This window comes from Hoplias malabaricus, chromosome 1 (assembly GCF_029633855.1).
Source record: "Hoplias malabaricus isolate fHopMal1 chromosome 1, fHopMal1.hap1, whole genome shotgun sequence".
NCBI classification, from domain to species: domain Eukaryota; kingdom Metazoa; phylum Chordata; class Actinopteri; order Characiformes; family Erythrinidae; genus Hoplias; species Hoplias malabaricus.
Window position 1 is genome coordinate 53,246,247 of NC_089800.1, and position 23,740 is coordinate 53,269,986.

A 23,740-nucleotide genomic window follows, 5' to 3' on the forward strand; every position below is an offset into this window, starting at 1 on the left:
CTCTCAGATTTCAGACACACACGCATTATTACACACTTAAACACACAAGACAACAACAACTGAAATGAGTCCTCAAAAAAACCCTATAAATTCACTCCCACAAATATTTAGATAATAATTAATTTATTAAATAATAACACAAAGAGTGTTCTCCCTGTGTCTGTGTGGGTTTCCTCCGGGTGACTGTCTGTGAGGAGTGCGGTGTGTTCTCCCTGTGTCTGCATGGGTTTCCTCCGGGTGACTGTCTGTGAGGAGTGTGGTGTGTTCTCTCTGTGTCTGCGTGGGTTTCCTCCAGGTGACTGTCTGTGAGGAGTGTGGTGTGTTCTCCCTTTGTCTGCATGGGTTTCCTCCGGGTGACTGTCTGTGAGGAGTGTGGTGTGTTCTCCCTGTGTCTGTGTGGGTTTCCTCTGGGTGACTGTCTGTGAGGAGTGTGGTGTGTTCTCCCTGTGTCTGTGTGGGTTTCCTCCAGGTGACTGTCTGTGAGGAGTCTGGTGTGTTCTCTCTGTGTCTGTGTGGGTTTCCTCCGGGTGACTGTCTGTGAGGAGTGTGGTGTGTTCTCCCTGTGTCTGCGTGGGTTTCCTCCGGATGATTGTCTGTGAGGAGTGTGGTGTGTTCTCCCTGTGTCTGTGTGCGTTTCCTCCGGGTGACCGTGTGCGAGGAGTGTGGTGTGTTCTCCCTGTGTCTGCGTTGGTTTCCTCCGGGTGACCGTGTGTGAGGAGTGTGGTGTGTTCTCTCTGTGTCTGTGTGCGTTTCCTCCGGGTGACTGTCTGTGAGGAGTGTGGTGTGTACTCCCTGTGTCTGCATGGATTTCCTCCGGGTGACTGTGTGTGAGGAGTGTGGTGTGTTCTCCCTGTGTCTGCGTTGGTTTCCTCCGGGTGACCGTGTATGAGGAGTGTGGTGTGTTCTCCCTGTGTCTGCGTGGGGTTCCTCCAGGTGACCGTGTGTGAGGAGTGTGGTGTGTTCTCTCTGTGTCTGTGTGCGTTTCCTCCAATAAATGAAAAACAAAAAACCTTTATAAATCACACTAAGGCATGCTACTAATTTCGTTTTGCCATTTGAATTAGGTGAACAGAAATAAATACGTCTGTGAAAGCTGATCTCCTGTCAGTGTACGTAGAGGTCATAGCCCTGAGCTGGGACTAATCCCCTGACTCTTCTTCATGTGTAAATAGTTGTGTGTAGTGCTCTGAGGACAAAGGCAGTAAATGGTTTTAATGGTGAAAAAGGAAACGCTGCACTCTTTGCTTTGGGCTCTCCCCCTCTCTCCCCCCTTCTCCCCTCTCTTCAGCACCCCCCCACACATTTCACCCCCCACCCCCCTTTACCAGCTCTTTCCGAAGTGCTGACTCCGCTGGAGACCTGAATGTGAAATTATTATTTTTCTATTCTTTTTTTTTGAGGGATTGATTTTTGCCTCACAGCGTTTTCCTGGGTTCCTAATGAAGCCCCGACTCTGAGGATAAACAATTAACACCAGCAGACAACCCACCTCTGAACATGTGTGGGAATGTGTGATCATCTCTCTCTCTCTCTCTCTCACTCCCTCTCTCGCTCTCTCTCACTCTCTCTCTCGCTCTCTCTCTCGCTCTCTCACTCTCTCTCCCTCCCTCTCTATCACTCTCTCCCTCTCTCTCGCTCTTACCCTCTCTGTCTCTCTCTCCCACCCTCTCTCTCACCCTCTCTGTCTCTCTCCCTCCCCCCCCCTCTCTCTACCTCTCACTCTTTCCGTCTTGTTTCTCTTTCTTGCGCTTGTCCATTTGCACTCTCATTTTTACTGATTCTAGACCTCACTCTATTTCTCTCTCACTCTCATCCCTCTTTCGTTTTGCTCTCTCTTCTCTTTCATGTCATTCTCTCTGTCTGCAACATTACTGGGATGTGGAGTTTGATAGCAATCTGAGTCTGTTCTGTGTGTGTGTGTGTGTGTGTGTGTGTGTGTGCAAGAGAGAGAGCCCTCTGGATGTTTGCTCCAATTTCCAGGCAATTCTTCATGTTTCTAAAATCACACACACACACACACATTCTGCATGGCCTGTGTGTGTGTGTGTGTGTGTGTTTGTGTTTGTTTGTGTCTAATATTGAGAGCTCCAGAGAACTTCTGAGAACACAGTTCCAATGCTCCACAGCTCAAAGGCATCATCTCCCATTACCTTGAGGTAGAGAGAGAGAGAGAGAGAGAGAGAGAGAGAGAGACAGACAGACAGAGAGAGAGGGTAAAAACAAAGATGTCAGAGTAACCTTTTCTAGTCTTGTCCTTCAGAACTCAGAGAGCAGTGTGTGCTGAAAAGGCACACACACACACACACACATACAGTGCAGTGTTATTTCACACTCAGCTCTTTTTCTGACAGACCGCTCTGTAGAGGCCAGTCTCTGTTAGAGTTCACAGCTCACAGAAAATGAGAACTCCAACTGCTCTGTCATCCCTCAATCAACCACTTTCTGCTCCATAGAGCGGGTCCCACTCCGGGGCAGAGAGAGTGAGAGAGCGTGAGGCTCATACCCCACCTTTGTTGGAGTTCTGCTTTAAACGCCTCCAGTTTGGACAGGGGTCAGTTTCCATCAAATCACTCACAGACACACACTTGAATCTGCACTTATAGACACTGGAGGGGGTTTTGACACACACACACACACAATCTTAATGACAGTGTTTAAAATTTATCAGTGCTTGCAGCGCTGAAAAAAACAACTCTGTAGTGCAAAATATCGTTTGTGTATGTGTGTGTGTGTGTGTGTGTGTGTGTGTGCATGCGTGTGTGCATGCGTGTGTGTGTGCATGCGTGTGTGTGTGCACATGCTTGCTCAGACAAGCCAGGACACTCTTGTGTCTGTGTTGAGCTGCTAGTGAGCAATGAGGGGGAAAATATCATATCATCCTGTACATGTGCCACAATAAAAACCTGGACTGAAGTGGGACACTGAGGAGCGGCTGCACATGAGCCTAAAGTCACTGTGCTCAATGCCAGGAGTCTACCAGAGGGGTGTAAAGCCCCCCAGCGCTGGGCTGAGGAGCAGTGGAACCGTGTTCTCTGGACTGATGGAGTTGCACGCAGTAACTTTGGGACTGAGATGTTTTAAACAGACGGAAACAGAATTTCATGGCTACTGTGAAAGTGAGGTTAGTTTATCTGTGTGTGTGTGTATGTGTGTGTGTGTGTGTGTGTGCGCCCTGGCTGGACAGGAGCTTTATCCTGTTGCCATGACGTCCAGCCAGTCACCTCTGGGTATTCAGAAAACTGCCAACAGAAAGAGACAGTAAAAGAAAGAAACCGAGAGAAAGAGAGAGAGAGAGAGAGATAAAGAGAGAGAGTTGACATCATTTCCCATCCGTTAAACACATTCTCACGCTGCTCTGAGGTCAGCAAGTTTGACTGAACTGGACAGTGCTGGAAAGTGACTGGACCAACGAATCCCCAACAGAGCTGACTTCACTGATGTTCGTGTGGCTGAATGCCATCAACTCTGCACAGCAATGTCACAGAGAGGCGGTGCAGGACCAGGCGTCCACAAATTTTTGGCCCTGTTGCGTCCACAGGAAGCGGCCGTTATCAGGAGTTCATTAAGGTCGCTGTTCACAGGGGCAGGGCTTATGCTAATGAGGTCAAGGATATGCTAATGAGGTCAAGGGTATGCTAACGAGGTCGCAGCAAACGGCGCAGATGAATAAACAAAAGCGTCCGGCGAAAAACTAGACACCCACCGAGAGGTCAGAAAGCATCCGGGTGTGTTTATTCAAATGAGCTCAAAAACATGCGAATAATTTAAACTAATGGAAAGAGAGGTGGAATAGGAAAGAGGAAAAGAGAGAGAAAGAGGAAAGAAGTGGAATAGGAAAAAGGAGAAGAGAGAGAAGAAAGTGGTGGAATATAAAATAGGAAAAAGACAGAGCGCTAACGTGAGAGAGAGGGGAAGAGAGATAGAATATGAAAGAAACAAGTGTGAGAAATTAGAGTGGTGGAGAAGAAAAAAAAGCTGTAAAATTAAGGAGAGAAAGGAAAAAAGTAGGAAAGAAAAGAAAATAAGAAGGGAATAAATTAATGAGAGCATAGAAGAGTGAGTATGGAGAAAAAAGAGGGAGGAAAAAGCAGTGGAATATTAAAGAGAAGAAGAAAATAAAAGAGGAAAGAAAAGACATGCGATTAGTGAGTTAGCAAGATACGTTGAAGCGCTAATTAATGAGAACAGCCCACTGCATTATCCAATTATGGCCTACATTTCCCATGATGCAACACAGCTCCAGCACTGTGCTAGCGGGCAGCTAGCACAGCAGGAGGGAGGAAAGAGAGAAAGAGAAAGAATAAGTACATAATGAAAGAAAAAGAGTGACTTATCAGTGGGTAGCTGCCAGAGAAAAGAGTTTAGCGTTACAAGTTCTTTTGACACTGATTGACTAGCTAACATTTTGTCTCTCTCTCAGTATTTTATCTCTCTCTCTCTCTCTCTCTCTCTCTTTCTTGCTTCCTCTTTTTCTCTCTCTCCTCCCTATGCTTTCTGAGCTAAGACTGACACCAGGCTAATATTACATCAGTTCTTTTCTCCTCAGAACCCTGTTAACATCTCACTCCCTCACTCCCTGAGTGTTAGCATAACATTACTGGCCACCCAATCTCGCAGTGTTGGGGTACTAGCGCTCTTCTGGCCCCAGGCTCGCTACTGCCCCCGTACTGTAGGCTGGTGAGTGGCTGCAGTTGGTGTGATATTCCAGAGCTACTCCCCAGGTCAGTCTTAGCTCTTTTTCACAGAGTCTAGATTAGGCTGTGGTCATTAGCGGACATTAGCACTAACGTTTCAGGGGCATAGCATCCATTTTTTATCACCCTGCCCTCGACTCTCCTCTGATATTCAGCTCCATCACTCTGTCGCTCTATCTCTCCGCCCACAGCTGCTCAGCGGCGCGGACATGAACCGGATTTCACTCGCATTCTGGAAAACCGGCTAATGAACCGACGCCGAAAGGTCAGAGCTATTAAACTGCCTGAGCGGAGCGCTTCCTGCATTCACTGGCCACTTTATCAGAAACACCCCCCTCTACTGACACTCACTGGCCACTTTATCAGAAACACCCCCCCTCTACTGACACTCACTGGCCACTTTATCAGAAACGCCCAGTCCAGCAGTGACCCTGAGGGGGTTAAAAAGTCCAGCAGCACTGCTGTGTCTGATCCACTCGCACCAGCACAACACACACTAACATACCCACAGGTTTCACCCACTCTCCTGATCCATTCTGTAGGCTACAGTCCCTTCTGGCCAGCAGATGAATAATGTAGTGTCCCAGGTGTGATGTAATGTGTAGCGTAGCGAGCACAACATTATTTCAGTTAGCATTAGCCTCAGATCACTCTCTGCTGCTTAAAACCCCTCTGTCTGACACTTGCCTCTGGGTGTGGTGACCTTAGCAAAACCTCATCAGTAAATGTCCTGTTAGTACGTATGTTTTTGTAGCACTGCAGCAGTATTTCAGACAGTTTGACTTATAAATCCATCTCGTTAAAGCAGCACAAACTTATACTAGCCACCGTTAGGCTAGCACCTCAGGGGTGGAGTAATGCCTAGCATAGTCCTGCCCTGACGCTGGCTGGTGGCTCAAAGTGTTGTAGCGGTGACTCCATTTAGTGGAATTACTGCTTCTTGTCAAGTTACAACATGCAATTATAGAATTTACGCAAATTAGCCATGAAAAGCCCATTAGCAAAATTAATAAATAAATAGGGGGCGGGTAGTGGAGGACATAAATTGAAGTTGTTCAGTGGGTTGAACACACACACACACACACACACACCACATCCCGTCCATCACATGCTGATTCAGTTCTATGAGGCAGCTCGCGGCACATGCCCTATATTTACAGCTCTGGAAAATGCACTGCTGTCTGCCAAAGAACAATGTGTGTGTGTGTGTGCATGCGTGTGTGCGTGTGTGTGTGTGTGTTGGTGCGAGAGAGGAATAAACAGAAAGACAGACAGAAAGAAAGAGAGAGAGAGACTGAGAGAATATTACTGGCTGTAATATTTGGAGCGGAGAAACAAGAGAGAAGTGTGAATTGAAGCGAGAGAGAGAGAGAGAGAGAGTGAGTGAAAGAGAGAGAGTGAGAGAGAGACAAAGAGAGAGAGTGAGTAAGAGAGACTGAGAGGGAGAGAGACAGAGTGAGACAGAAAGAGAGAGACTTTGGTAAAGAAAGCAGCCAGTTCCAGTTTAATAAATCTTGTAGGCTGGCTTTGCTGATGCATGCTGGGCAAGTGATAGGTGTGAGTCACTTTAATCCGAGAGAGAGAGAGAGAGAGAGAGAGAGAGAGAGAGCAGCATTTGGCAGTTTGTTCATCATTAACCATTAAGTACATGCTGTTGATTTCTAAGGAGCCGTGACTGAGGTGATTAGATATAGAACAACCGCGCAAGACCCAGCTCATCAGACATAACATTAAAACCACCCACATGTCTCCACTCACTGTCCGCTCTCTCAACTCCACTGACCACACAGGAGCACTCTGTCGTTCTACACTCACAGTCCACAGGACCCCCACAGAGCAGGTGTGATGTGGTGGTGGATCATTCTCAGCGCTGCAGTGACACTGACGTGGTGGTGTTGTGTTAGTGTGTGTTGTGCTGGTGCGAGTGGATCAGACACAGCAGTGCTGCTGGAGTTTTTAAACCCCTCAGTGTCACTGCTGCACTGAGAACAGTCCACCGACCAAAAACATCCAGCTGACAGCGTCCTGTGGGTTGTGTGTGTGTGAGAAACTGTACACTGAAGTGAGGATTCCACATTTGTGTTATTCCAGTCTCCACAGTCAGAGCTGAAAATCAAACGCGGTGTTCAAGGCCTCATTAAGCGCTGGGATCAAGGTCCAGAAGCACATGCTTTTTTAGTGAGAGTGGATGTTTAATTAAACCCAGTTCCTCTTCTCTCTCTCTCTACAGAAATAAAAGAAACTGTATTAATCTCAGCTGTTCAGCCCCAGTCCTTGAGCAGAGAGGATCCTGCAGGTATTTACTCCCAACACCTGACTTACATAATTAACAAAACAGAGAGAGAGAGAGAGAGAGAGATTTAATATAATTTCTCATTGAACTAAAAGCAAGAGATTGAGTGGCACTCTCTGGAGCAGCTGCCAATGAGCCTAAGCCCACGGTGCCCAATGCCAGGTGTCCACCAGAGGAGTATAAAGCCCCCACCCCACTTTTTTTCTTTGAAGCAATGTAGCTCTATCCACCTCTGGGACTAGTTGGAGTTGTGTCTGTGGTGTTCATGGGGCTGAATGCCATCAAATCCTCACAGCAGTGGAGACACGAGGTCAGCAGTGAAGTGTATTGATATGTTGCTGTCAGAAAGTTAGTGTGATCTCAGGGGCTAAGGGCAACAAGTCTCTGTCTCTCTCTCTCTCTCTCTCTCTCTCTCTCTCTCTCTCTCTCTCACTTTCTCTCTCTCACCCTTTCTCTCTCTCGTTTGCTCTCTATCTCTCTCCCTCTCTCTTTCTCTCTCCCCTCTCTCTCTCTCTTTCTCTCTCCTCTCTCGCCCTCTCTCTCTCTCTCTCTCTCTCTCTCTCTCTCACCCCATCTGCTCTGCATCATGCCAACACCATCATCCATCCATCATCGCCCCGTCCTCCTCAACTCATTTTCCTGTGGACGTCCAGACCCCAGTCGGACGTGTCGCTGACAAAACGATCGGACAACACAGTGAAACACTTCAGTCCCTGCCCCGGACACTGGGGAATAAAGAGCTCCATATCAAAGCCAGATTAAAGAGGATCGAAGAAAATGAGGCCAGAGAAGGCCTTATTTCCACCTTTTTGTCCAAATACTTATGACACTTTGACACGGTCATGGACTCGGAACCTGCCGACTGTCGCCCAACACCTCACTTACAGCATCCTGTTAATGTCAGCCATGTTTATAAATCCATAACCTCAATTTTATCAAAGCCATAAACCTCCAGATCTCCCACTGTGCCATTCACATTGACCACTTTAAATAAACACACCGCAGGAGCAGCTTGAGAGGTATTTCCACCTAAAATCACTTGGTATTTACATTCGACTGTGCTGTAGCAATGACATGGTGGTGCGTCCATTCCACCTTAAATTATGTGGCAGTTGCATACATACTGGTGTCTTTGGTCCACCTTAAATGATACAGCTAATACATACTGGTGTCTCTGGTCCACATTAAATGATACCGAAGATACATTTTGGTGTCTCTGGTCCACCTTAAATGATACAGAAGATACATTCTGGTGTCTCTGGTCCACATTAAATGATACAGAAGATACATTCTGGTGTCTCTGGTCCACCTTAAATGATACAGAAGATACATTCTGGTGTTTCTGGTCCACCTTAAATGATACAGAAGATACATTCTGGTGTCTCTGGTCCACATTAAATGATACCGAAGATACATTTTGGTGTCTCTGGTCCACATTAAATGATACAGAAGACACATTCTGGTGTCTCTGATCCACCTTAAATCATACAGAAGACACATTCTGGTGTCTCTGGTCCACCTTAAATGATACAGAAGACACATTCTGGTGTCTCTGGTCCACCTTAAATGATACAGAAGACATATTCTGGTGTCTCTGGTCCACATTAAATGATACAGAAGACACATTCTGGTGTCTCTAGTCCACCTTAAATGATACAGAAGACACATTCTGGTGTCTCTGGTCCACCTTAAATGATACAGAAGACACATTCTGGTGTCTCTAATCTACCTTAAATGATACAGAAGACACATTTTGGTGTCTCTGATCCACCTTAAATGATACAGAAGACACATTTTGGTGTCTCTGGTCCACCTTAAATAATACAGAAGATACATCCTGGTGTCTATGGTCCAACTTAAATGATACAGAAGATACATTCTGGTGTCTCTGGTCCACATTAAATGATACAGAAGATACATTCAGGTGTCTCTTGTCCACCTTAAATGATACAGAAGATACATTCTGGTGTCTCTGGTCCACCTTAAATGATACAGAAGATACATTCTGGTGTCTCTGGTCCACTTTAAATGATACCGAAGATACATTCTGGTGTCTCTGGTCCACCTTAAATGATACAGAAGATACATTCTGGTGTCTCTGGTCCACCTTAAATGATACAGAAGATACATTCTGGTGTCTCTGGTCCACCTTAAATGATACAGAAGATACATTCTGGTGTCTCTGGTCCACCTTAAATGATACAGAAGGTACATTCTGGTGTTTCTGGTCCACCTTAAATGATACAGAAGATACATTCTGGTGTCTCTGGTCCACCTTAAATGATACAGAAGGTACATTCTGGTGTCTCTGGTCCACCTTAAATGATACAGAAGATACATTCTGGTGTCTCTGGTCCACCTTAAATGATACAGAAGATACATTCTGGTGTGGCAGTTGTGTTCTGGTGCCTCAGTATCTCCTTAAATGATGCAGAAGTACAGTCTAGAGCCTCTGTGCTACCTTAAATAGCGTGACAGCTACATTCTGGTGCCTCAAGTCCTTAAATGACACTAAGAGCTTCAAGAGTAAAATCACACACACACACACACGCCATACACACACAGCCTCTTTCTGCACCTGTGTGATGTTTATGTTTCTCTTTTTATTGTCCTTGAAGTAACTGTGTGTCCCCAGTCTGTCTGCGTGTGTGTGTGTGTGAGAGAGAGAGAGAGATGGTAATTACTCCTATCACAGTGAACTTAAATGGCCCAAACCCTGAGGGGCTGATTATCAGTGCATCCACTCTGTGCTCAACTACTACTGCCTGTCCCTCACCCAGCAAGAGAAGGAGAGAGAGAGAGAGAGAGAGAGAGAGAGAGACGTGATGGAAGTGTGATCTGTAGCATCTTGTCATGCCTTCAGCGGCACAGACTGAGACACAGTGGGTCTGTCCCAAAATCTACTGAGCTCCCTGAGTAGGCAGTGACTCCGTAGGCAGCTGTGTAAGTCGTGTGTTCCTGCCCACTGCACACAACCTGTGTTTACTTCCCTCAGCATGAGCGTCACCTCAGTGTTTCAGTGCTGTGTCTTTACGATTTTATCACCATTTTAATTATTTTTCCTCTGTAAGAAGTGTGAAATTGAAGGGAGTTTAGCTGGCATTGCATCATGGGATTGCCTTCGTGGCTGAGGAACGATTCAATGCCGCCTTAAATTAAGTTTAAGGTATCTCAGTAGGCAACGTATTTAATGTGTCTAAGATTTGGGACAGCCTCTGTGTCGGGAGAGTGCCCGCTATGATATAAAATGCTCTCTGACACCTCACTAGGTTTTGAGACAGATCCAATATGAGCCCCCCCATCTCTCTCTCTCTCTCTCCCTCTCACTCTCTCACCTCTCTCTCTCTCTGTATGTCTCCCTCTCTCTGTCTCTCTCTCTCTCTCTCCCCCTCTCTCTCTCTGTCTCTCTCACTCGCTCTCTGTCTCTCTCTCTCTCGCTCTCTCTGTCTCTCTCTCTCTTTCTCTCTCTCTTCAGACGTATGGAATGGTTACTCGTTACTGATATGAAAGGGGTTTTAATTTACTGAAGTTAATTAAACTAAATTGATTTTAATTTAATTGAACTGATTTGATTTGGATTGGATTTAAATTGAACTGAACTAAAGAGTCAGAGAGAGAGGGAGAGAGAGAGAGAGACAGAGACAGAGAATGAGAGATGGATAAGTTGAGGGGGAGATAGAGAGTGAGACAGAGAAAGGGAGAGAGAGAGTGGAGGATGGATGTGCAAATATGGGACAGATTAATGACAGTATACACAGCGTGTCTAGGCAGCTGTGTGTGTGTGTGTGTGTGTGTGTGTGTGTGTGTGTCCATCCCCGGAGGATGACAGAGTAATAGTGTGTGGTGTACATTTGCAAAATGAGACAATGAACACTTCCAGTGCGTGAGTGAACACCCCACCATCAACATGACTCACTGTGTGTGTGTGTGTGTGTGGGTGTGTGTGTGTGTAGTGGGGCTTCCCTTGTCAAACCAGCTGACCTAATTTGGACCAAGACTCAGCCACAAGGTTCATCACACACACACACACACACACACACACACACACACACACACACACACACACACACTTATGGTGTTTGTTTCGCCAAAAGCGATGCATGCTTCACTGTCTAATAACAAAAAAAATTTAATCCACTACTCTTCTTCCCTCCTTTCATTCTCAGTCTCTCTCTCTCTCACACACACACTACAATTTCACACCTGAAGCTCTTATGAACATTCATAATAAAGGTGGAAAACAAATCCACACCCATAATACTCCCACTACTCAAAACACACACACACACACACACACACACACAAACAGAGCAACCCTGAGGCCATTTATTCAGTCTGAACATGATCTGCTTCATACACCTATATAGAACCTCCCAGAAGACTCCCACCCCCCACACACACACACACACACTTACACATGCACACACACAGACACAAACACTCTTCACTCATCGTTATTATGTACATAGTGTGTGCTGATCTCCTGTCTGTTGGGTATAAGAACAATAGAACAGGAATAAACCATTTGTGGGTGGAGCCTAGAGGTCGATTTACTAGTAATTCCCACACACACTGGATGGTGTGAGAAGTGTGTGTGTGTGTGAGATGAAGCTTGTGGCTGAGTTTCCTCCACAAACGACGCTGAGTTAGCCAGAGCCCTAATTAGATATTGACCATCCTGTACACAGACACACACACACACACACACACACACAAACACAGTTTCTGGTAAGGAAAACCAAGCAGCAGAATTTATCAAACACATCGCCATGAATCAGCAAAATAATTGTGTGTGTGTGTGTGTGTGTGTGTGTGTGTGTGTGTGTTTGTTTGTGTTTTCTCTCTGTTCCCTTCTACCACCTCAGCACGCTCGGAGGAGAACACTAACTCTGGGTACAGTTCCATCAGCTCAGTTCTATTCACTTCTAACATTGCAAAATCGATAGTGTTGAGCCAGCATTTTTTAAAGTCTTTGTGTGTGTGTGTGTATGTGTGAGAGAGAGAGAGAGAGAGAGAGAGAGAGAGAGTAGGAGTGATAGTAGAAGGGATTTACTCATCACATTGTCACTACATCAGCCTCTAACTGTCACAATCTGTCAGCGCTAAAGAAAGCAATTCCAGGCTTCAGTGCAGACATTAAATCACAGCATCCAATCAGAGTGGAGCATCCCACAACAGGTACACACACACACACACACACACACACCAAAGTTACAAAAGCAAACCCCAGAAAAAAACACTCATTAACACACCTCAACCAGATGAAACACATCTGTCTCACAGTATTAAGACACCTGCTCGCGTGCTCCCTCTAGAGAACACAAGAACCCAGTTCTGCTGTTACACTTACGTCTGCAGGGTCCTTTTACAACCCACAGGAATGAAATAGGTCTGACATAGTGAGACATGCGAATAATTTGAGTTTCACGCTCAGCAGCGCATGTGATCTAAGTGAATGACAGTAGAAGGTCGTCCCGCTGCGTTTGCGTTCATTTCTGACTCCTGCTGTTGTGATGGTAGTATCCTTTGCGAGCGAAGTCTGCCTCGGAAAAGAGTTCAAAAGCAGTTCCAGCAGCAGTAAGAGTTAAAGGGGTGTAGAGCTTCCTGAAGCGGGATGGTCTTATCGACATATACATACCAGACAGATATTCCTATAGCACACTGTTGGAGGAGTCATGCACAAACCACGGAGAGGGCCAACCTGCCGGAACTGTGTGAGGATCAAGCAAATGCTGAAAAACTGCTCCTAGGTCTCCCAGGGTCCTATGTTCCCAGGGTCCTATGTTCCCAGAGTCCTATGTTCCCAAGGTCCTATGTTTCCAGGGTCCTATGATCCCATGGTCCTATTGTCCTATGTTCCCATGGTCCTATGTTCCCAAGGTCCTATGTTCCCAAGGTCCTATGTTCCCAAGGTCCTATGTTTCCATGGTCCTATGTCCCCATGGTCCTATGTTCCCAAGGTCCTATGTTTCCATGGTCCTATGTTCCCATGGTCCTATGTTCCCAAGGTCCTATGTTTCCAGGGTCCTATGTTCCCAGGGTCTTATGTTTCCAGGGTCCTATGTTCCCAGGGTTCTATTTTCCCAGGGTTTTATCTTCCCAGGGTCCTATGTTCTCAAGTTCTTTTATCCCCAGGGTCCTGTGCTCTTACATTTTCAGGGTCCTATGTTGCCAGGGTTCAATGTTTCCAGGGTCCTATGCTCCCATGGTCCTATGTTCCCATGGTCCTATGTTTCCAGGGTCCTATGTTCCCATCGTCATATGTTCCCAGGGTCCTATTTTCCCAGGGTCATATGTTCCCAAAGTCCTATGTTCCCAGGGTCCTATGTTCCCAGGGTCCTATGTTCCCAAGGTCCTATGTTCCCAGGGTCCTATGTTCCCAAGGTCCTATGTTCCCAGGGTCCTATTTTCCCAGGGTCATATGTTCCCAAGGTCCTATGTTCCCATGGCCCTATGTTTCCAGGGTCCTATGTTCCCATGGTCCTATGTTCCCAGGGTCATATGTTCCCAAGGTCCTATGTTCCCATGGTCCTATGTTCCCAGGGTCCTATGTTTCCAGGGTCATATGTTCCCATGGTGCTATGTTCCCAGGGTCTTATCTTCCCAGGGTCCTATGTTCTCAAGTTCTTTTATCCCCAGGGTCCTGTGCTCTTACATTTTCAGGGTCCTATGTTGCCTATGTTGCCAGGGTTCAATGTTTCCAGGGTCCTATGTTCCCAAGGTCCTATGTTCCCAGGGTTCTATGTTCCCAGGGTCCTATGTTTCCAGGGTCTTATGTTTCCAGGGTCCTATGTTCCCAAGGTCCTATGTTTCCAGGGTCCTATGATCCCATGGTCCTATGTTCCCATGGTCCTATGTTCCCATGGTCCTATGTTTCCATGGTCCTATGTTCCCAAGGTCCTATGTTTCCAGGGTCCTATGTTCCCAGGGTCCTATGTTCCCAGTGTCTTATGTTTCCAGGGTCCTATGTTCCCAGGGTTCTATTTTCCCAGGGTCTTATCTTCCCAGGGTCCTATGTTCTCAAGTTCTTTTATCCCCAGGGTCCTGTGCTCTTACATTTTCAGGGTCCTATGTTGCCAGGGTTCAATGTTTCCAGGGTCCTATGCTCCCATGATCCTATGTTCCCATGGTCCTATGTTCCCATGGTCCTATTTTCCCAGGGTCATATGTTCCCAAGGTCCTATGTTCCCAAGGTCCTATGTTCCCAGGGTCCTATGTTCCCAGGGTCCTATGTTCCCAGGGTCCTATGTTCCCAAGGTCCTATGTTCCCAGGGTCCTATGTTCCCAGGGTCATATGTTCCCAAGGTCCTATGTTCCCATGGCCCTATGTTTCCAGGGTCCTATGTTCCCATGGTCCTATGTTTCCATGGTCCTATGTTCCCAGGGTCATATGTTCCCAAGGTCCTATGTTCCCATGGTCCTATGTTCCCAGGGTCCTATGTTCCCAAGGTCCTATGTTTCCAGGGTCATATGTTCCCATGGTGCTATGTTCCCAGGGTCCTATGTTCCCAGGGTTCTATTTTCCCAGGGTCTTATCTTCCCAGGGTCCTATGTTCTCAAGTTCTTTTATCCCCAGGGTCCTGTGCTCTTACATTTTCAGGGTCCTATGTTGCCTATGTTGCCAGGGTTCAGTGTTTCCAGGGTCCTATGTTCCCATGGTCCTATGTTGCCAGGGTCATATGTTCCCATGGTCCTATGTTCCCATGGTCCTATGTTCCCATGGTCCTATGTTCCCAGGGTCCTATGTTCCCAAGGTCCTATGTTCCCATGGTCCTATGTTCCCATGGTCCTATGTTCCCAAGTTCTTTTATCCCCAGGGTCCTGTGCTCTTACATTTTCAGGGTCCTATGTTGTCTATGTTGCCAGGGTTTAATGTTCTCTGGGTAACGTGTCCGTGTCCTAATTTCCCATAGTGCTATGTTCCCAGGGTCCTTTCAGATGTGCCGTACAGAGGCGTGGGAACAGTTGCAGAGCCGGTATTCAGAGCTGAGAACACAGAGAACATAGTACATGGAGATGGAGGGACTTTGGGAAGTGAGGACCAAGAATAATTGCATAAAAATTATGACGTTTTGGAGAATAGTCCATTGCTGTATTTATACAACGAGCTGTAGCTGGCAGAGAGAGAGTTTTTGGCTCAGTGTTCCAGACTGTGTGTGTGTGTGTGTGTGTGTGTGTGTGTGTGTGTGTGGTGGCTACTGGTGGTGTTTCAGCAGATCAATAACCATCAGCCTCAGCATCTGGGCAGACGAGGTCATCACTGAATCGACTGCACGCGAGGAGCATGCACACACACACACACACACGCATCCACCCACACACACTTGTGGATATTTTCACACACAAACAGTGAATGGCTGTTTGTAGTGGAAAATTAAATATTTGAACTCATGCCCCACACACACACATACACACACACACACACTCACACACACACACACACATACACATTAATTGAGGTTGGTTTGAAATAAATTTAGACCAGGGAAGGTTCATCAGTGTTCATTAACTCTGTGCTTTTCCCCGAGCTTCAGCTGCTGCTGACATACAGCAATATTTCTACACACACACACACACAGAGAGAGAGAGAGAAAGAGGGAGAGAGTCTGCCAAAGCCATGATATTAAACTACCGCGTTTGTTTTTTTATACCCAGACTTGCTGAATGGTCCAAGCAGACACACACACTCACACACACACACACACAAACACACACACATATACACACACACACACACACGCTCACACACACACCCACACACACACACAAACACACACACACACACACACACACACACACACACACACACACAATGTCTTTCTTGCTGTTTCTGCCTCATTCACCGAATAAACCATTACAACCCAGAGAAATGACTGAGGACAAAAATGAAGATTTAAACGGAGTGAGAGAGGGAGAGAGAGAGAGAGGGAGAGACGGTTGAGAGTGAATTGGGGTGTAGAGGGGCTCTTGAGTTGACACAGCATTCAATGCAGAACAAAAGCCACACACACACACACACACACACACACACACACACAAACAATGGCACAAACAGTGAGGGGACGCAGCATCACATCAGCACACCATCCCCCCTCACACACACACTTTCAAAAACTTTTTCTCTCTGTCTCTCTCTCTCTCTGTCTCCCCCCTCCTCTCTCTCTCTCTCTCTCTCTCTCTCTTCTCTCTCTCTGTCTTTTCCCAAAATCTCCCCATCTCTCTCTTTCACCTTCTTTGTTTCTTACTCTTGGTCCTTCTCTCTTCCTCTCTCTCTTTCCCTTCTTTCAATCTCTAAAGCCTCCTCCACTCCCTCTATCTCTAATAAAATGTTCTCTCTCTCTCTCTCTCTCTCTCTCTCTCTCTCTCTCTCTGATAGTCAGTGTGTTACTGCATGTAAAGGCGAAGCGTCCGGAGAGCGTTGGCATTTGGCAGATGCTGAGAACCCCCCCCCCCCCCCCCCCAACAAGTTAGCCCCAGTCGTCTTTCACACACACACACACACACACACACATGCTGAGTTGCTGTGAGGAGAACAAGTGAGTGGGGGAGGGGCTTTTCTTTTTTCCTTTTCTAACCGTGGCTGCATCTCCACAAACTCTGCCGCCGAAAACAGGGTCACGTCCGAATACTTTCAGGTTTCAGACTAAAGCCTCTTTCCCTCGGAGCAGGAGAGTCATCAGATCATATTTAAAACTATCCAATTACAGGAAAAAAAAGAAGGTAAACAGTTTAACAAAATGTTTTAATAAGGAAAATAATTAAAGAAACAACATGTAAGAAATTGGGGTTCACCTTTCTGCACTTTCACTAAATATGTTCCTTTCTAAACTGGTATAGTGTGAGTTACAGGAGCTCTGATGGGTTTATACCAGCTCTTTGAATCAATTCTTAAAACTTATTTAAATAAACCCCACCCCCTCATCTCATTGGACTCTAATCAACTGCAGATTCCATATCTCACACACTGTACACGCCCCCCTCAGCTTCTGCAGATGCAGATGCTCCAGGTAATGACTTCCTCTCTTGTTAATGAAGAGGCATTTGTGGAGGCTAAAGCAGGGTCTAGTTTTTCACTGCGTTTGCACTGATAAGTCATACAGATGTATTCATTCGCCATGTCAGATTTAAGGTCAGTTCCTGGATGTGTGTCACTGCTTGTGTTGCTATGCGCTAAGTGGCTTCTACTGTGTTCCTGTGATGTTGTTTTCTTTTTATAAACCAGTCAAACACTTCCATTGCTCAGAACACTTAACAGAAATAGGCCGAATCACGACAGGTTTACATCAAACATTGCCCAGAAATGTAGGTCTATTTTTTGTGACAGAAATGTCTCACTAATTATTCCTTCATTAGTAGAGTGCTCTATAGTGAGGCACTATTTAGTTCACTATGTAGTTCTAGAAACAAAAGTGAAGTTAGACACTTCCACTGTCTGTTGCTTAGTAACAAAGAAACACGCAATGCATCCTGGTCCCCATTCAGCTCATGTAGCCTGTGATATATCTCCCTATTCACTATTCCCTACGTCATTCACTATATAGTGCACTTTTATAGGGTAGTAAACGATTTTGTACAGTACCATGTAAATTTGTGCTATCTGCTAGTGAACATGGGTGTTTTTGTGGTGCATTGTGTGATTGTTTGTGTGCACTGAAAATTGTCCACTATGTACAAATTATAGTGCACTACAAAAGAGTTTGTAGGACTGACCTATGGAGGCGCAGCTGCACATGAGTGTGAGGGACTGGGGGAGTGGACACTGGGGTAAAGACACTGATCAGTGAGACTCAGACTTAGCTTTTGAGGTTTGGTTGTGTAATAGTTGTGGAGTAAAATTAAAATAAATTAAGTTATGACATTTGTGAAGTTGTTTAAGGAAGTATGTTAATATGATGAATGTAAACAGTGTATTTAACTTGGTATGAGAATCTTTGTTCTGTGAAGGGCCCAAACACAGAAAGCATTTACAAAACTGAACAGGTGGAGCGACAAAAAGAAGCAATATCATGTAACACAGACAGCTGTTTGGAGGCTTTACGAGAGAGAGAGAGAGAGAGAGAGAGAGAGAGAGAGAGAGAGAGAGAGAGAGAGAGAGAGAGAATGAGAGAGAGAGACAGACAGGGAATGAGAGAGAGAGAGAGAGTATAAACCAGTCTGTCTCCAAACATCATTCACATTATCAGGTTTTGTCCTTTATTCAGCAATTCACCCACGAGCACAAACTCAACAAACACACACACATACTCCGTGGATCTGCGCCTCTATTGGTGAACAAGTTTAGAAACTGCTGAATATGCAAATAATTCTAAATTCCTGTAGGCGCATGCATTAACAATACACTCTCACTACACACACACTACAGATCTACGCACTCAATACACACTCACAACACACTCACTACAGATCTACACACTCACTACAGATCTACACACTCACAACACACACTACAGATCTACACACTCAGTACACTCACTACAGATCTACACACTCACTACACTCACTACAGATCTACACACTCACAACACACACTACAGATCTACACACTCACAACACACACTAAAGATCTACACACTCACAACACACACTACAGATCTACACACTCACAACACTCACTACAGATCTACACACTCACTACACTCACTACAGATCTACACACTCACTACAGATCTACACACTCACTACACTCACTACAGATCTACACACTCACTACACACACTACAGATCTACACAATCACTACACCCATTACAGATCTACACACACACTACAGATCTACACACTCACTACACACACTACAGATCTACACACTCACTACACTCACTACAGATCTACACACTCAATACACCCACTACAGATCTACACACTCACTACACACACTACATATCTACACACTCACTACAGCCACTACAGATCTACACACTCACAACACACTCACTACAGATCTACACACTCACTACACACACTACAGATCTACACACTCACTACAGATCTACACACTCACTACACCCACTACAGATCTACACACTCACTACACCCACTACAGATCTACACACTCACAACACTTACTACAGATCTACACACTCACTACACACTCACAACACACTCACTACACACTCACTACACACTCACAACACACTCACTACAGATCTACACACTCACAACACACACTACAGATCTACACACTCACTACACCCACTACAGATCTACACACTCACTACACTCACTACAGATCTACACATTCACTACACCCACTACAGATCTACACACTCACTACACTCACTACAGATCTACACACTCACTACACCCACTACAGATCTACACATTCACTACACTCACTACAGATCTACACACTCGCTACACACACTACAGATCTACACACTCACTACACCCACTACAGATCTACACACTCACTACAGATCTACACACTCACTACACTCACTACAGATCTACACACTCACTACACCCACTACAGATCTACACACTCACTACACACACTACAGATCTACACAATCACTACACCCATTACAGATCTACACACACACTACAGATCTACACACTCACTACACACACTACAGATCTACACACTCACTACACTCACTACAGATCTACACACTCAATACACCCACTACAGATCTACACACTCACTACACACACTACATATCTACACACTCACTACAGCCACTACAGATCTACACACTCACAACACACTCACTACAGATCTACACACTCACTACACACACTACAGATCTACACACTCACTACAGATCTACACACTCACTACACCCACTACAGATCTACACACTCACTACACCCACTACAGATCTACACACTCACAACACTTACTACAGATCTACACACTCACTACACACTCACAACACACTCACTACACACTCACTACACACTCACAACACACTCACTACAGATCTACACACTCACAACACACACTACAGATCTACACACTCACTACACCCACTACAGATCTACACACTCACTACACTCACTACAGATCTACACACTCACTACACCCACTACAGATCTACACACTCACTACACAATCACAACATATCTACACACTCACTACACAATCACAACATATCTACACACTCACTACAGACTTACACACTCACTACTCACTAATCACAACATATCTACACACTCACTACACAATCACATCAGATCTACACACTCACTACAGATCTGCACACTCACTACACAATCACAACAGATCTACACACACACTACACACTCACCTCAGTTATACACACTCCTTACACAATAACTACACACTCTCTACATTTATACGCACTCACTAAACAATCTCTACACACTCACTAGTTATACACATTGATTACACAATCACTACAGGTATACACACTACACAACCACCACACACTACAGATATACACAGTCACTACACACACACAACTGTTATACACACACTAAATATATACACACTCACTACAGATATGCACACTCACTACACAATCACTGAACACTCACTACTGTTATACACACTCATTACACAATCATTGCATATATACACCCTTACTACACAATCACCACACACACAACATTTATACACACTACAGATATACAAACTTACTACACAATCACTACACCCTCATTAAACAATTATTACAGATATATACACACTACACAATCACTACAGATATACACAATGACTACACACTCACTAGTTATACACACTCACTACACAATCACTATACACTCACACACTCTCTAGTTATATACAATCACACAATTATATTCCATCACTTTGCCATGACTGTAGTTATACACTGTTGCTACACACATAACAGTTATACACCATCACTAGAACAATATAATGCATATATTGTTGAATATATAAACACAGTACTGCTTTACTCTATCAGTTCACTTGCAGTCTGCCCCCCACACAAACACTGAACACTGTATACACAATAACTACACACATACACACAGATCAGTTTCACATACACACATCAATACACACACACAACATGCACTCAGACTCACACGGCTACACACAACCCCAGCTATATACAACACCACTGTAGGCACAGAGTGAACCTACACTGTTAATACACACATGCACTTTCAAAAATACACACACACACATACACACACACACACACACACACATTATGCACACAAAACCCAGAGACAGAAAAACGCACACACTCAGTGACACATCACTCAATCACTGCATCATTCTAACACACCCACACACACACACAAACACACACACACATAAGTATGTATACGGGCGCGTGCAAGTAACACACAATGATATATTGTGTACTGCATATGTTTCTCTACGTATATATATTTATTAATTAATACATAATTAATATATAAATAAATTAATGTGCACGCCCACACAGTCAGTGCACGCGCCGCTCTTCGTGCCATTTATCTGAGCTTTAGCCTCGCGCTCCTGGCTCGGGACGTTCTTCCAGCGCATTGGTACCACACACACACACACACACACACACACACGCACGCAAACCGGTCCCCATTCACTTGTGAGGACTTCCATAGACTAAGCTACCATCCATAACCTCATTCATTTCCTTAGATCTCAGCAGAAAGGTCCCCACTTCACACAAACACACACACACACACACACAAACACACACACACACACACAGAGAGAGAGGCAGGCAGGGGCGAGCAGACCGACCCAAACACCCCGGTCCGTCCGGTAGCTTTACCGCAGTATACACACACACGTTCACACATGCGAACACACACACGCGCGCGCGCGGGCGAAGCGCAGAAAGAGAAAGCCCCGTGTGCACTCTACCTTGTCTGTGTTTCTCCTCCAGGATCCCGCGCGCTACTCCGCACTATCATCCATCCATAAGAAGTTGCACGCGCGCGCGTGAGTGTGTCTGTGTGTGCGCATTAGTGTGTGTGTGCGTGAGCTGAAGGCATCGGTCGCTTCTCCGGGGCTGCTGCACAGCAATGTGCTCAGAAACACACACACACACACACACACACACGCTAACTCGCGCGCGCACGACTTTCTCTCTCTCTCTCTCTCTCTCTCTCTCTCTCTCTCTCTCTCTCTCGCTTTCTCTCCTTGTGTGTGTGTGTGTGTGTGTGTATGAGAGAGAGAGAGAGAGAGAGGAAGCGCGCGCAGCGCAACCTACCGGACGAAATGAGTTTGACAGAAAAAAATAAATAGGACGAGGAGTTTATTGGAACAAAGCTCTAAAAATCACTCTGTAGTTCTACACTCACATACTGCAGCCCATCTGTGGCTCTGCATGCTTTATTCCCCCCCTTCCCCCCTGTTCTTCAGCGCTCAGGACCCCCACAGAGCAGGTGTGATGTGGTGGTGGATCATTCTCAGCGCTGCAGGGACACTGACGTGGTGGTGGTGTGTTAGTGTGTGTTGTGCTGGTGTGAGTGGATCAGACACAGCAGTGCTCCTGGAGGTTTTAAACCCTGTGTCCACTCTCTGTCCACTCTGTGAGACACTCCTCCCTCGTTGGTCCACCTTGTAGATGTAAAGTCAGAGACAGTAGCTCATCTGTCGCTGCACAGTGTGTGTCGGTCATCCGTCAGTGACACAGGACGCTGACGGCTGGATGTTTTTGGTCGGTGGACTGTTCTCAGTGCAGCAGTGACACTGAGGGGTTTAAAAACTCCAGCAGCTGCTGCTGTGTCTGATCCACTCACACCAGCACAACACACACTAACACACCACCACCACGTCAGTGTCACTGCAGCGCTGAGAATGATCCACTACCACATCACACCTGCTCTGTGGGGGTCCTGAGCGCTGAAGAACAGGGGGGAAGTGGGGGTAATAAAGTATGCAGAGCCACAGATGTGCTACAGTGAGTGTAGAACCTGTGTGGTCAGTTGAGCTGAGAGAGTAGACAGTGAGTGGAGAAACAAGGAGGAGGCTTTAATGTTGTATCTGGTTGGTGTGTGCATAGTGTGTATTCTAGTCTGTAGTTGGTATGCATGACTGACACTGAGGATTGTGATGTGTGTGTGTGTGGCACATTCCTGCCAGACGCTATTTTATGTTCTGTGGATGCAAAGCAAGACATCTGTTTAATAGTCATGGGGCATCGATTACACAGAGAGAGAGAGAGAGAGAGAGAGAGAGAGAGAGAGAGAGAGTTTATTAACCCTGTGTAAACTACAGTGTGTGTGTTTTGTGGGGCGTCTGTCTGGAGCAAGTTTGTGAAAACGTGTTGTTGTTGTTCTTAGAGTTGGTCCCCTATACACAGTTGTGTGTGTGTGTGAGTGTGTTTATGTGTGTGTTTGTGTGTGTGTGTGTTATAGTGCCCAGAGTGCACTGCAGAACAGAGAACCCTAAACATCCAGGCTTGTTTATATTCGTAAAGTGATTGTGTGTGTGTGTGTGTGTGTGTGTGTGTGTGTGAGAGAGAGAGAGAGAGAGAGAGAGAGAGAGAGAGAGAGAGAGAGAGAGTGTATAACACATTCAGCACATGTTTTGATGTCTGTGACACAGGCCTTGTTTCACCTCACAGCCTCCTGCATGCATGAGTACACACACACACACACAGAGCCTTGTCGCTGTTTTATGAGCCTGTCGTGTACAAACGAAAGCGGAGAACAGATCTGAGAGGAGAAGATCAGACTGAACCAGATTCAGGATCTTTTTCTGAACGCTGTTCCCTTTTTTATAAACGTCTGCTTCTCAGCGACAGAGCCCTGGACCCTCTGAGTGTCCTCCAACATCTTAAAGATGTTCTGATCTACAACCTG

At 45.7% G+C, this 23,740-nt stretch overlaps 1 protein-coding gene across 3 annotated transcripts in view; it reads right to left on the bottom strand.

Annotated features, from left to right (window-relative positions):
* Positions 1-21,936, bottom strand: part of fat3a (FAT atypical cadherin 3a) — a 106,446-nt gene extending 84,510 nt beyond the window's left edge. For all 3 annotated transcript variants that reach the window (XM_066666758.1, XM_066666759.1, XM_066666755.1), the window contains exon 1: positions 21,795-21,936. The gene's annotated coding sequence lies outside the window, so the exon portion shown is untranslated. The remainder of the gene's footprint in view (positions 1-21,794) is intronic.
* Positions 21,937-23,740: the final 1,804 nt, after the last annotated feature.